Source organism: Paroedura picta, chromosome 5, assembly GCF_049243985.1.
Source record: "Paroedura picta isolate Pp20150507F chromosome 5, Ppicta_v3.0, whole genome shotgun sequence".
Lineage (NCBI taxonomy): Eukaryota > Metazoa > Chordata > Lepidosauria > Squamata > Gekkonidae > Paroedura > Paroedura picta.
The window spans coordinates 118,534,995-118,548,137 of NC_135373.1; the positions used below are offsets into that span (position 1 = coordinate 118,534,995).

Genomic DNA, 13,143 nt, shown 5'->3' on the forward strand with positions numbered 1-13,143 from the left:
CCACAGGTTGACTAACCCTGATTTATATGACTATATGTGGTCACGTTCACCTGGCCCCCCCCTCCCAAAATGGCCATTGGAGGGGATGGAAAGGGGAGGGCGCCAGAGTGGGCAAATCCACAGCTCTGCTTCCCAACCATATTCTGCACAATTGCGCCACTTTTGGGGTTTCTCAGAGCCTGAAGAATGTTTCAGGGGTTTCTCAATGCTAATAAAGTTGAGAAAGACTCAGTTAGGGGTCTTGCCTCACCGTACCGTGGCAATGGCAGGGTAACATTCGGGCAGGGGAGCCCTGCTTTGAAGCTGGCATGAGGTCCGCTCTTGTGTCCGTGAGACTGGTGATTAACACACGGGTGCTTGCTCGGCCCCCAGCGGCCGTTTCCTTATTTGATGTCTGTTTGGTTAACAAGCCGAGGGATCTCCTTGGATCACTGAACAAAGTAAGTGTACGTTACATCCTTTGAAACACTTTTTTTTTCCTTCTTTTCGGGTAAATGAAACCAACCCACAGGGAGAGGATTAAACTCCAGCAGGCCGTTTGCCTTTCAAGTGCAAATGAAGGAGAGCCGTCGCCCAATCGCCTCCATTGCTTACACAACACTCAAAGGAATGCTTATATGGTGGTAGAAATCAGCACCCGATAGCGGAATATCAACAGACACTCCGTTTGTTTAGTGCCCTGGCTTAGCAGGAGGGAACAATATGTTTTGAAACATCATTGTCTACATGGAAGCCTTATCTTATCTGCTCCCGGGCCGACTTTATGGCCTTCCTATTGAAGTTGTGTCAACTGGGAGATTACCAGAAGGCTGTGGCTTCCCCTTATTTTACAGGTGGGAAGGTAGGGCAATGGAGGGAAGAACACATTTATTACCCAGGCTGCAGAGCTATCCTAGGTGAATGTGATTTGCCATCCCAGTTGTGAATTACCTCTCCAAGGCCGGTCAGGCCACTGATAAACCCATGAAAACACACACCCCGCTCCTATTTTTGCTCACAGTCAGCCTGTTTTCTGTGACGGGCGGTTATGTCCGAAAGGGACTCAGTGGCGAGATCGCTTTTAGGTGCTTAGAAGACCAGCAGCGTTCAAATCCTTGCTTTCACTGCCTCTCCCTGGCTTGTTGGCTTGAGGTACGTAAGGTGCCACGGGGTACTGAGGATACCCACGTTTCTTGGGTCAGATGCCGCGGAGGAGGTGGGCGAGCTCGGAGGAAAGGTCTGCGCGCTTTGGAGCGAGGGGACGCTAGGAAACAAGAGGCAGCCGGTGGAAAAATTCGCACAACGAAGCCTGCCGGGAAAGACCGGGTGGAAAGCCACCAGGGGGCCTCACCAGACCTGAAAGGAATAAAGATGACTAGAGCGGTGCCTGATGGGACCGAGCACTTCAGCCTTGGCTACCCGCAGAGCAAGCTGCCCTTCTGTGAGGTCACGCAAGTTCTGCCAATCAAGTGGCTCAGACAGCTGGCCTGCTTTGTGAAGGGCTGTATTCTCCAGGTGAGTGGCCAAAGCCATCCAGTGATGCTAATCCCTCAGCTAAATCTCCCCCGTGAACTCTGTCGCCAATGGGAAACGTGGAGCAGGAACCCGTTGCACGTTTTCTGGTTGCAAATAGTGTTGCATGAGAGAAAATGTCCAGGGAAGTGAAGTCTGGTTTGAACAGCTTGTAGGGTGTTTCTGAAACGCTGTTTGTGGGGGACTGGGAGTAAAAGGGGGCCTGATGTGGAGAGACCAAGGGGTCTGAGAAGGCATTTCTAAACATGGCGCACTAATGAGTACATGCACGTTCCTCAGTTTTCACCTGTTTTTCTGGCAGGGTTGCTGAGGCTTTGGTAACTAGCCGGTAGATCAAGCTTTCCCAACCAGAGTTTCGTGAATGTGTGGGAGTTATTTTATTTTAAATATATATTTTTAAAATTGGTTAAACATTTATCGGGTGCCCCCTCCCTCCCCTAATGGCCAATGATGGGCCTGGAGGGGGTGGGGAGGGGAGGAGCCCCGGGTAGGCATGTCCACAGCTAAGCTTCCCAATCATATTCTGCACGATTGTGCCACTTTGGGGTTTTTTCAAAGCTTGAAGAATGTTTCTGGGGTTTCTCAAAGAAGCCCAGGGAGTATCATCTAAGCATAAATGCCTCTTAAACAGAATGCTGGGTTTGCAATTTGCTCTATTGTCCCATCCTGCCCTTTTTGAAGAAGAAGAAGAGTCGGATCTTATATGCCACTTTTCTCTACCCCAAAGGAGTCTCAAAGCAGCTTACAGTCTCCTTCTCTTTCCTCTCTCCACAACAGACACCCTGTGAGGTGAGTGAGGCTGAGAGAGCCCTGATATTCCTCCTTGGTCAGAACAGTTTTATCAGTGCCGTGGCGAGCCCAAGGTCACCCAGCTGGCTGCATGTGGGGGAGCACAGAATTGAACCCAGCATGCCAGATTAGAAGTCTGCACTCCTAACCACTGCACCAAACTGGTTCTCTTTTGTGGGGGAACCCAGTGTTTCCTCTCCAAGTCCAAAAAGGTGGCCGCTGCCATGAACCCCTAGTTCCTGACCCGTGTTTTTCGTCCCTTTTGAGGTTCACTTCCTTTTTTATACTCCCAGATCTCCTGCAGCTCAACAAGATTGAGGACCTCTGTTCTAGTCGGCACCCTCCTTAACTTGCAGCAGAACATGGGTAACGACAGGCAAGTTGTTGGATTTGTCTGACATCTTGTGAGCTGCTAGCAGTTTTGTTTTCCCACGGTGCCACCGCAGTAAACCTCCAAGGGACTCTGAGGTTCCTCTGAAAACAGTTTGGAAAAATCCGTCGCTTAAGACCAGAGACATCATAATCTTAGGCATATGTGAACAGATGGGCTAGTGGCATTATTTATGATCCAGCTACTGTCTCACGCTGGCTTGCCAAACTGCCAGGAACATTCATTCATTCTTTGGCTTTCAGCTCTGTCTTTAGCGATTTAGGAGCCATACTGAAGGCAGGGGTGGAGGGGAAACATGGGGACCGCCTTGCCGAATCAGACTACAACACCTTCCCCCTTGGCACCCTGGGAGGCAGTGTGGTCTAGTGGTTAAGAGTGGTGGGCTCTGATTTGAAGAATTGGGTTTGATTTTCCACTCCTCCTCCACATGCAGCCAGCTAGGTGACCTTGGGCCAGTCACAGTTCTCTCAGAGCTCTCTCAGCTCCACCTTCCTCACAAGGTGCCTGTTGTGGCGAGAGGAAGGGAAGGTGATTGTAAAGCCACTTTGAGATTCCTTAAGGGAGAAGAAAATATAAAACGTAGTCCCACTCACAGTTAGGAAGCAACAGTGGCAATCTTCCCATGACACATAGCATCATCTGGTCGGTCCCCCAGCAGACTTCAGGGGCTGAACGAGACCTTGGGGTACTTGTGGATTGTAAGCTAAACATGAGCAGGCAGTGTGATGCAGCGGTAAAAAAGACGAATGCCATTTTGGGCTGTATCAACAGAGCCATCACATCAAAATCACAAGATGTCATAGTCCCATTGTATACGGCACTGGTCAGACCACACCTGGAGTACTGTGTGCAGTTCTGGAGGCCTCACTTCAAGAAGGACGTAGATAAAATTGAAAGGGTACAGAGGAGAGCGACGAAGATGATCTGGGGCCAAGGGACCAAGCCCTATGAGGATAGGTTGAGGGACTTGGGAATGTTCAGCCTGGAGAAAAGGAGGTTGAGAGGGGACATGATAGCCCTCTTTAAGTATTTGAAAGGTTGTCACTTGGAGGAGGGCAGGATGCTGTTTCTGCTGGCTGCAGAGGAGAGGACACGCAGTAATGGGTTTAAACTTCAAGTACAACGATATAGGCTAGATATCAGGAAAAGGTTTTTCACAGTCAGAGTAGTTCAGCAGTGGAATAGGCTGCCTAAGGAGGTGGTGAGCTCCCCCTCACTGGCAGTCTTCAAGCAAAGGTTGGATACACACTTTTCTTGGATGCTTTAGGATGCTTAGGGCTGATCCTGCGTAGAGCAGGGGGTTGGACTAGATGGCCTGTGTGGCCCCTTCCAACTCTGTGATTCTGTGATTCTGTGACTGTTCTCTCCAGATGTCCGCGTCTCCCTTCGAAAAGGGAATAGATCCTTTGGCCTGGAAACATCCATTGTAGAAAGCACAGAATGTGGATATTTCACCTCCACCGAGGCACTCGAGAACATGGAGGGGGAGAGGCTGGATTTGGGAGGAGGGGCGTATCCTGTGTAATGGAAACAGTGAATAAAAAAATAACGAGGTGAGCTGGGGAGAAAAACCCCATGTTTGGCTCGAGGACGGGGCTGTTAATATTTTAAAATAAACTCCAATCTGACTCTTGTTTCTCTGGGAGCCGTAAAGATACCAGCTTTGTTAATGATTGCAAGGGGCTCCTTAAGTTCCTTGAGAAGTTTCACTGTTCCTCGTAAAACCGCTCGGTAACTGGCTTGGCACGTTCTTCAGCTCGCCTTTGGTAAGGGGCGTTCGCTCGGATGGTTTTGCCCTCGGCCAAGGATCCTCGCTTTGAGGCCTGAGAAAGAGCGTAGAAGTGCAGAAACGGGATCCGGGAAAATCGCAAACAGTGGCCGGGCTGGGGGGAATCGAAACAGTCTTAAACAGGTCTACTCGGAATTAAATCTCCTTTTGTTCCAAGGGATTTATGCCCTGGACAGTGTCTTTTGGATTGCAGCCTCCCTCTCCTTGCCTCTCTGTTTGGGCATTACCCTAACACTAACCCAACTAAGCCAGTTTGGTGTAGTGGTTAGGAGTGCGGACTTCTAATCTGGCATGCCGGGTTCGATTCTGCACTCCCCCACATGCAGCCAGCTGGGTGACCTTGGGCTCATCACAACACTGATAAAGCTGTTCTGACCGAGCAGGAATATCAGAGCTCTCTCAGCCTCACCCACCCCACAGGGTGTCTGTTGTGGGGAGAGGAAAGGGAAGGTGACTGTAAGCTGCTTTGAGCCTCCTTCGGGTAGGGAAAAGCGGCATAGAAGAACCAACTCTTCTTCTTCTTCTTCTTCTTCTTCTTCTTCTTCTTCTTCTTCTTCTTCTTCTTCTTCTTCTTCTTCTTCTTCTTCTTCTTCTTCTTCAACCAGGAGTCTCAAAGCGGCATATAAGAACCAACTCTTCTTCTTCTTCTTCTTCTTCTTCTTCTTCTTCTTCTTCTTCTTCTTCTTCTTCTTCTTCTTCTTCTTCTTCTTCTTCTTCTTCTTCTTCTCCTTCTCCTTCTCCTTCTCCTTCTCCTTCTCCTTCTCCTTCTCCTTCTCCTTCTCCTTCTCCTTCTCCTTCTCCTTCTTCTTCTAAATCCCAACAGGGGATTTAGTTGGGGTTCTCAAAGCAAGTTTAAGATGCCCTACCCCCCCCCCCCTTCCCCTGGTTGCCCCGCATCTCTAGAGCTGTCAAAGATCTTTCTAGCCTAATCTCTCTGGAGCTGCAAAAGTTGCAAGTAAGAACATGCTACTGGTCCTCTCCTTCCAGGAAGTGAGTCTGTTGGGAGTGCAAGGCCTTTTCTGTGATGGTGGTGGAAAGGGCCATCATGACTTATGGGGACTTGAGTTCTCAATGCAAGAGGCATTCGGAGGCGGTTTGCCATTGCCTACCTCTGCGTCATGGCCCTGGACTTCCTTGGTGGTGTCCCTGCCAAGTATTAACAAGGAGATGCTTAAATTGCAGAGTCTGATGAGATCCAGCCAGGATAGACAGGACTTCCTCCTTCCTATCCATGTTTCAGGGTTTTCTCAACGGTAAGAAAGTTGAGAAAGGCTGGAATAGGTTCTGAGAATTCCTGATCTTCACTCTGCCATGGAAGCTTGCTAGCCTAGCCTCCCTTACAGGGCTGTTGTGAGTATAAAACAGAGAGTGAGGAGAATGATGTATTCAGTTTGGGAGAAGAGAGGGATATAAATGAAAACGGATGAATCTGGGCAGAGCAATTACTTCCAAACTTGACTTGAGATTGTGCTTTGACTGCAATTTTATAGCATCTCCTCACCTGGCACCCTTCGGTTCTCTGCTTAAGTCCTACGGCAATTTTAGATACTGTTCCTAGTGTTTGCCGTGACAAAGCATTCCTAGAAATGCTGAGAGTCACCCCTCCTTTTCTTGTGGGTCTTGGAATAGGTGAGTAGAGAATTAATGGAGACACTGGGAGCAATCATAGAATCATAGAGTTGGAAGGGGACATAACAGGTCATCTGGGTATAAACTGCACGGAGCTTTTATTCCAATCTCAGGTCAATTCAGTCCCTGCTGTCTACACAGAATGTGATTTCCGTTTTGATTTTGGGTGATTTTAATTTTCCTTCTGCAACAAGCAGGATTGATCCGGAGTGACCCTACTTTTATTGTGTGATATCTTAGAGTGCTTTTAACCCTCAATATTTTAAGAATCGGGTTGAGAAAGCAGGCTGTTCTGAATCTGGGCTCTGCTCTGTGGTGGAGAACCCCTGATTGGCCAAAGCTGCTCATGTGACAAGCTTGCCTTAAAGGAGAAGCCCCTAATTTCTCTCAACTTCTGTCGGTCTTGGATTTTTTTCTCCCTCCTCTGCCTTCCTCGATCCTCTCCCTCCCCTTCAAGAAAAAAAAGAAAGAGGCTGTGCTTGGCTGTGTGTGGCTCCCCCCCCCTTCTGAACTACCCTAACATGTGCAGAACACTTTTCTGTTTTAATGGGGAGGGGGAGGAAGAGGAAGACCCGAGTTCAAATCGATCTGAATTCAACAGGATTGACAAAGGAATAAACAAAGTAAGTGCAGACTCTGCCCTAGTCTATTGAGTCCATCCCCCTGCTCCATGCAGGATCAGCCTGAAGCATCCAAGATAAGTATTTATCCAGCCAACGCTTGAAGACAGCCAGTGAGTGGACGCTCACCAACTCCTTATGTAGCCAGTTCCACTGCTGAAGTGCTCTGAGTGAATTTTCCCTCTCTGATATCTAGCCAATATACATGTAGTTTAAACCCATTCCTGTGGGTCCTCTCCGCTGCTGCCAACAGGAACCACTCCCTGCCACCCCAACAAGTGACAACCTTTCAAATCCTTCAAGAGAGCCATCCTGTCCCCTCTCAGCCTCCTCTTCTCCAGGCTGCACATTCGCAAATCCTTCAGCCTTTCCTCACAGGGCTTGGTCCCCAGACCCTGGATCATCCTCGTCGCTCTCCTCTGCCCCCTCTCCATTCTACCCACACCCTTTTTGAAGTGAGGCCCCCATAACTGCACTCAGGACTCCCGGTGGGGTCAGACCAACGCGGTATACAGCGGGACTGTGACCTTTTGAAAGTTGGCTGCGACACCTCTGTTGATCCAGCCCGAGAATGGATTTGCCTTTCTTGCAACTCGGACAGCACCTGCCGGCGTCTACGTAGGGGATGCGGCCGTTAAACGGAGTACAAAGTTATTACCAGCTCCCCGTTTTGCTCCGGCCCATAGGTATAAATAGCACAGTGACGCTTCATCCCCTCCGGATTCTGCACGTATCATTCATGCAACGCATCTCCTTTCTAGGTCACAAAACTTTGAAGATAATAAGTGAAGCTGTAGCCGCCACGAGAGCCTGCGAGCAATTTTTTATAAAGTCTGCTGTACATCCGAGCATGTCGGAGGACGCCGCACGTTGTGGGTCGTGCCGCCGTATACCTTGCAGCAACAAGGCCCAAGCAGTGCGTTAGGGAACATTCATACGTCACGGGAAATGAATTGATGTTCGCTGGTCTCCTCTGAGCCCTGACCGGAGAGGAGGCAGCCTCCTGCCTTTGCTTCTAAAGCAGTTGTCCCCAACCTTTCTGAGGCTGGGGACCGGCAGGGCAGCGCCCCGCGCCCGCGCCCCGCGCATGCGCGAATGCATCATGCGCGGCCAAAACCGCGCATGTGCGGCACTTTTGCGCATGCGCGCATGCACAAAAGTGCCGCACATGCGCGATTCGGCTGCGCATGGCACTTTCGCGCGTGCGCGATGTGCGGGTGCGGCCCTGATTTCCTCTTCCCGCCCTCCCTCAGTAAGAAGCTTCCCGGGCCGCAAGCTTGCGGCCTGGGAAGTTTTTTACTGCGGGGGGGGGGGGGAGAGGAAGCCGCAGCCCGGCGCCATGGCCTTTGTGGCCCGGCACCGGGCCGCAGCCCGCAGGTTGGGGACCACTGTTCTAAAGGAACAGAAGGAAAAAAGAGAGTTTTTTTATACTCCGCTTTTTATGATCTAGAGGAGTCTCAAAAGCGGCAAACAATCGCGTTCTTTTCCTTTCCCCCTCAGCAGACCCCCTGTGGCGTGGGTGGGGCTGAGAGAGCCCTGACAGAACGGCTCTGTGAGAACAGCTTTAGCAGGACTGCGACTAGCCGGAGGCTGCATGTGGCTGGAGCAGCTGGCTGCATGCGGAGGAGCAGGGAATCAAGCCTGGCTCTCCGGATTAGGGGGCCGCCGCTCTTAACCACTCCACCAAGCTGGCTAAAATGATTGCCGTCAAGTTGCGGCCAAGTGACGGCGACCCTGCAGGGCAGGGGTGGCCAAACGGTGGCTCTCCAGATGTCCATGGACTACAATTACCATGAGCCCCTGCTGCCAGCAGGGGCTCATGGTAATTGTAGTCCATGGACATCTGGAGAGCCACCGTTTGGCCACCCCTGTGTAGGGTGTTCAGGGCAAGAGTCATTTAGTCATTCAGAAGTGGTTTGCCACTCTCTGCGTGGCCACCTGGGTCTGCCTTAGTGGTCTCCGATCTAGATACTTAAGCACGCCTGAGCCTGTTTAGCTTCTGAAAGCTGATGGAGTTGGGCTAGGCTGGCCGATCCGGGTCACGGCACAATTTGCTCACGTCCTTCCAATCAGGCCCGGCGGAGTGCATTCCTTTTATGGATTTATAAAAATCACTGTCAATTGCCTTCTGTGCCGTTAGACATCCAGGGCAACCTTTCTAGATTAAATTACATGTTTCAAAAACACGCTACGCACGTCCGGGGTTGATGCGGCAGTAGCAGAAAGTAATGCCAGCCCCGCATAGCAGGCGTGTTTTCACCGAAGCAGGCTTTTTTGGAAGCCAAGCATTTGTCAAATGGCAAACTGACCTTGGAGAAGCCTTTAAGTACACTTTTATACTGCCCAGCCTCCACGGAGCTGAGAGCAGAAGGCATCTTTCTCCTTCCTCACAACCCCTTTAGGATGTAGGCTGAAAAGGTGGGAATGCTAGGAAGCTTGCCGGGTGACCTGGGGCCAGAGTGGGGGATTTGAACCCAGGATCCTGGGCCAACACTGCAGGTATCACAGCGCACTGGCTTTTCTTTGTGTGGTCAGGTGTACTTCCTTCAGGGAGGGCGTTCCAGCGTCCTGCGTGCAGCAGGAAACAGGCTTCCGTATTAGGGGCTCGACATTTTCAAATAGGGGGGAGTTGGTTTGTGGAACATTCCCACTCTCAAGAACGGTGGCTCTCCAGATGTCCATGGACTACAATTACCATGAGCCCCTGCTGGCAGCAGGGGCTCATGGTAATTGTAGTCCATGGACATCTGGAGAGCCCACACAGTGACGGAGAGGGGTTCTTGAAGGTGTGCCAGACCTTCTAAATCAATCAATCAATCAATCAATCAATCAATCAATCAATCAATCAATCAATCAATCAATATTCCTCCATACCCGAAAAACGGCTCACAGCACAGGTAAATTACACAGAGTTTAAAATTATAAAACAATAAATACAACGTCCATGCTTAGCTCTTGTAGCCCTTCCTTGCGTGCCCAGGGAAATGCCAATAGCAACTTTGGGGTCGGAAGGCGAATTTCTTCCAGGCCAGACTGGCCAGGGATTTTTTGGGGGCATGGAATTGGGGTCATTGTGCGTGTCAGGTAGTTGTGTTTTGGGATTTTAATGGGATTTTATTGTTCTGGGGTTTTATCAACTGTTACTTGCCACGAGCCGGTTTACTGGGAGTGGCGGGATATATAAATTTAATAATAAAAGAAACAAATAAATACATTTCTTGCATTATGCAGCGGGTTGGACTAGATGACCCTAGATAACCACCCCTTAGAAGTCAGCTGCAACTTGACAGCCAATAAGCAAACAAACAAATAAACAAATAAATGCTGAAGAAGAAGAGTTGGTTCTTAGATGCCGCTTTTCTCTACCCGAAGGAGCCTCAAAGGGGCTTCCAATCGCCTTCCCTTTCCTCTCCCCACCACAGGGAGGTGAGGCTGAGAGAGCCCTGAAATTACTGAAGCAGAAGAAGAGTTGGTTCTTATATGACATTTTTGTCTACCCAAAGGAGTCTCAAAGGGGCTTACATTCTCCTTCCCTTCCTCTCCCCACCACAGGGAGGTGAGGTGAGGCTGAGAGAGCCCTGAAATTACTGAAGCAGAAGAAGAGTTGGTTCTTATATGACATTTTTGTCTACCCAAAGGAGTCTCAAAGGGGCTTACATTCTCCTTCCCTTCCTCTCCCCACAACAGACACCCTGTGAGGGAGGTGAGGCTGAGAGAGCCCTGAGATTACTGAAGAAGAAGAAGAATTGGTTCTTATATGCCGCTTTTCCCTACCCGAAGGAGGCTCAAAGTGGCTTACATTCGCCTTCCCTTTCCTCTCCCCACAACAGTCACCCTGTGAGGTAGGTGAGGCTGAGAGAGCCCTGATATTCCTGCTCGGTCAGAACAGTTTTATCAGTGCCGTGGTGAGCCCAAGGTCACCCAGCTGGCTGCATGTGGGGGAGCGGGGAATCAAACGGGGCTCACCAGATCAGAAGTCCGCACGCCTAACCCCTCCACCAAGCTGGCTCTACTGCCCAACAGGCAAGCGAAAGGACATTACATTATTGGTGCCCACCCTAGATCTGTCTGCCAAAAATTCTGCAGGCCCCCCTCCAGCACCCCCATCCCCCTCCAGCCACTGAAATGAGAAACTATTGGAGGTAACCAGCAGGGAAGAGCTTTGGACACACCGGCTGCTGGTGAGTGCATCTGCTTCGACTTTCCATCTGGCTGTGCTCTCTCTCCAGCCGGCCTTTGGGACCCGAGGAATCTACGCGGTGCGTCCCGTTTAGGCTGACATTCCCTGGGAAGGGTCACAGTGGCTGCAGCGCCCGCCCGAGGTTTCCACCTTTCTTGACTCGGAGCTATAAATACCCTTTGTTCTTTTTAGTGAGTTGCCCTTGCAGGGGCTGGAGTTTCCATGGACCAACGTGCCCCGAAAAGTCGGAGAGGAGGGGAAGGGGAGGGAGCAGCAAGGACTGGAGTCTGGTTTAAAGCAGCGGGAAATTGGGCTAAGCCCCACTGTAGTAATTCACTGGCGACGTTACCAGCTTAACAAATTGATGTTCTGCCGTTCTCGCTGGCTCAATAAATGCAGGAGGCAGAAAGAGGAGAGAGGGCAAATCTTGTTTGTTGGTGTGAGCATGAAAGCCCAGATTTCCTGACATTTTTTCCGTCTCCAACAGTGCCCTCCCCTGACCAAACTGATCGGTACAGGATCCTGGCCCCTTTTTGGAGGGCTCTTCCAAGTTCTCGGAGAGGAATTGTGGGAAATCGGTGTGACCGTGTATATGAGAACCAGCACTTAAATTTAAAAAAAAAAGAAATCACTGTATGTATGTGTGCGTTTTTACTCACACAAATAATATTTTGATCTGTATCGCACAGGTTTCAAGTATCAGGAAATGAAATCATACAAGTTTTACCTCTCTGTTAAGTTGAGTAAAGAGTTCATAACATTTGTCCTATTCGGTTTTCAGGGTGGTGAGCAGACAAGAAAAAAAAAGTCATTTTATTTTGAAAACGGGAGGGGGAAAAGATCTTGGGGGCGTCGTGGATGGCTCAGCAAAAGCATCAATCCGGTGTGTTGCACCAGTGCAAAAGACAAACTCTATGCTAGGAATTTTTCTTTCACGAAGTACTAGAACTAGAAGCTGATGGGCAGTAGGTTCAGGGCAGGCTAAAGGAAATACCACTTTATACAGAGAGGGAATGAAATGTGGAATTCGCTGCCGGAGGATGTAGTGATGGCCACAGGAATAAATAACCTTCCAAGGGGATTAAATACATTCATGGAAGATGACTCTAGCAATGGTTATTAACCCTGGTGGCTGAGGGGAATGTTCACATTGAGAGGCACCCAGCCTCTGAATCCCGGAACCAACAGGCAACATCCGGGGAAGGCCTCAACCCCTCTGAGGAACTGACTGACCGCTGTGTGAGACAGGACGCTGGACTGGATGGACCATTGGTCTGATCCAGCAGGGCCCTTCTTATGTCTTGACACAACTCCTTTGAATGTATTCATGTCGGCTTCAGTAGAACAGCTAGATTTGAGTCCCTCGTAGCAATTTAGAAACCACAACAAGTCTCTCTAAATCCTCAATCAGTGAAATGCTGTTATATTAATAAATACATCACAAACTTATAACCATTGGAATTGCAGCTCATCTCCGGACTACAGAGATCAGTTTCCCTGGAGGAAATGGATGTCTCGGAGGGTGGGCTCCGTAGCCTTGTCCCCGCGATGCTCCATCCCTACATTTTCCCACTCTGGATCTGCTGTAGCCAGAGGGATAGCCAGCGTGGTTTGGTGGTTAAAAGCAGTGGCTTCTAACCTGGTGAGCTGGGTTTCATTCTCTGCTTCTTCTCATGCAGCCAGCTGGGTGACCTTGGGCTTGTCACAGCCCTGATGGTGCTGTTCTCACAGAGCAGTTCTCTCAGGGCTCTCTCAGTTTCACCTACCTCCCGGGATGTCTATTGTGGGGAGAGGAGTGGAAGGCAATTGTAAGCCGCTTTGAGACTTCTTTGGGCAGTGACAAGCGGGGTATAAAAGCCAGCTCCTCCTCCTCCTCCTCCTCCTCCTCCTCCTCCTCCTCCTCCTCTTCTTCTTCTTCTTCTTCTTCTTCTTCTTCTTCTTCTTCTTCTTCCCTGGGGTTCAAGGTGGCTTACACAATGTTACTGGAATACAGTTGGGCTGTGTTTGCAGGGTTGTCGGCTACATATTGTCCAGAAGGGTCTGCAAAGCATGCAAGAGGAAACAGCACAGTTATGCATTTTGGGAAAAAAACAAATTGCTGTATCGGAGGTTCACGGCCCACCTCAGGGAAGGGTTTTTTGGGGGTGGGAGGTGGCGGAGCTCTCTTCAAGAAACGATTTCCTGTATCTGTGACTTCTTCTGCGAGGAGAAAGCCGCATGTTTTTACCACACA

The 13,143-nt window shown here is 50.0% G+C and overlaps 1 protein-coding gene across 2 annotated transcripts in view; it reads left to right on the forward strand.

The window, feature by feature from the left end:
- PDE3A (phosphodiesterase 3A) overlaps positions 1-13,143 on the forward strand; it is a 273,848-nt gene that overhangs the window by 112,832 nt on the left and 147,873 nt on the right. The window contains exon 1 of one of the 2 annotated variants that reach the window (XM_077340140.1): positions 1,472-1,494. The exons of the other annotated variant lie outside the window; for it this stretch is intronic. The gene's annotated coding sequence lies outside the window, so the exon portion shown is untranslated. Of the gene's footprint in view, positions 1-1,471; positions 1,495-13,143 lie in introns of those variants that run through there. 2 annotated transcript variants of the gene reach the window in all.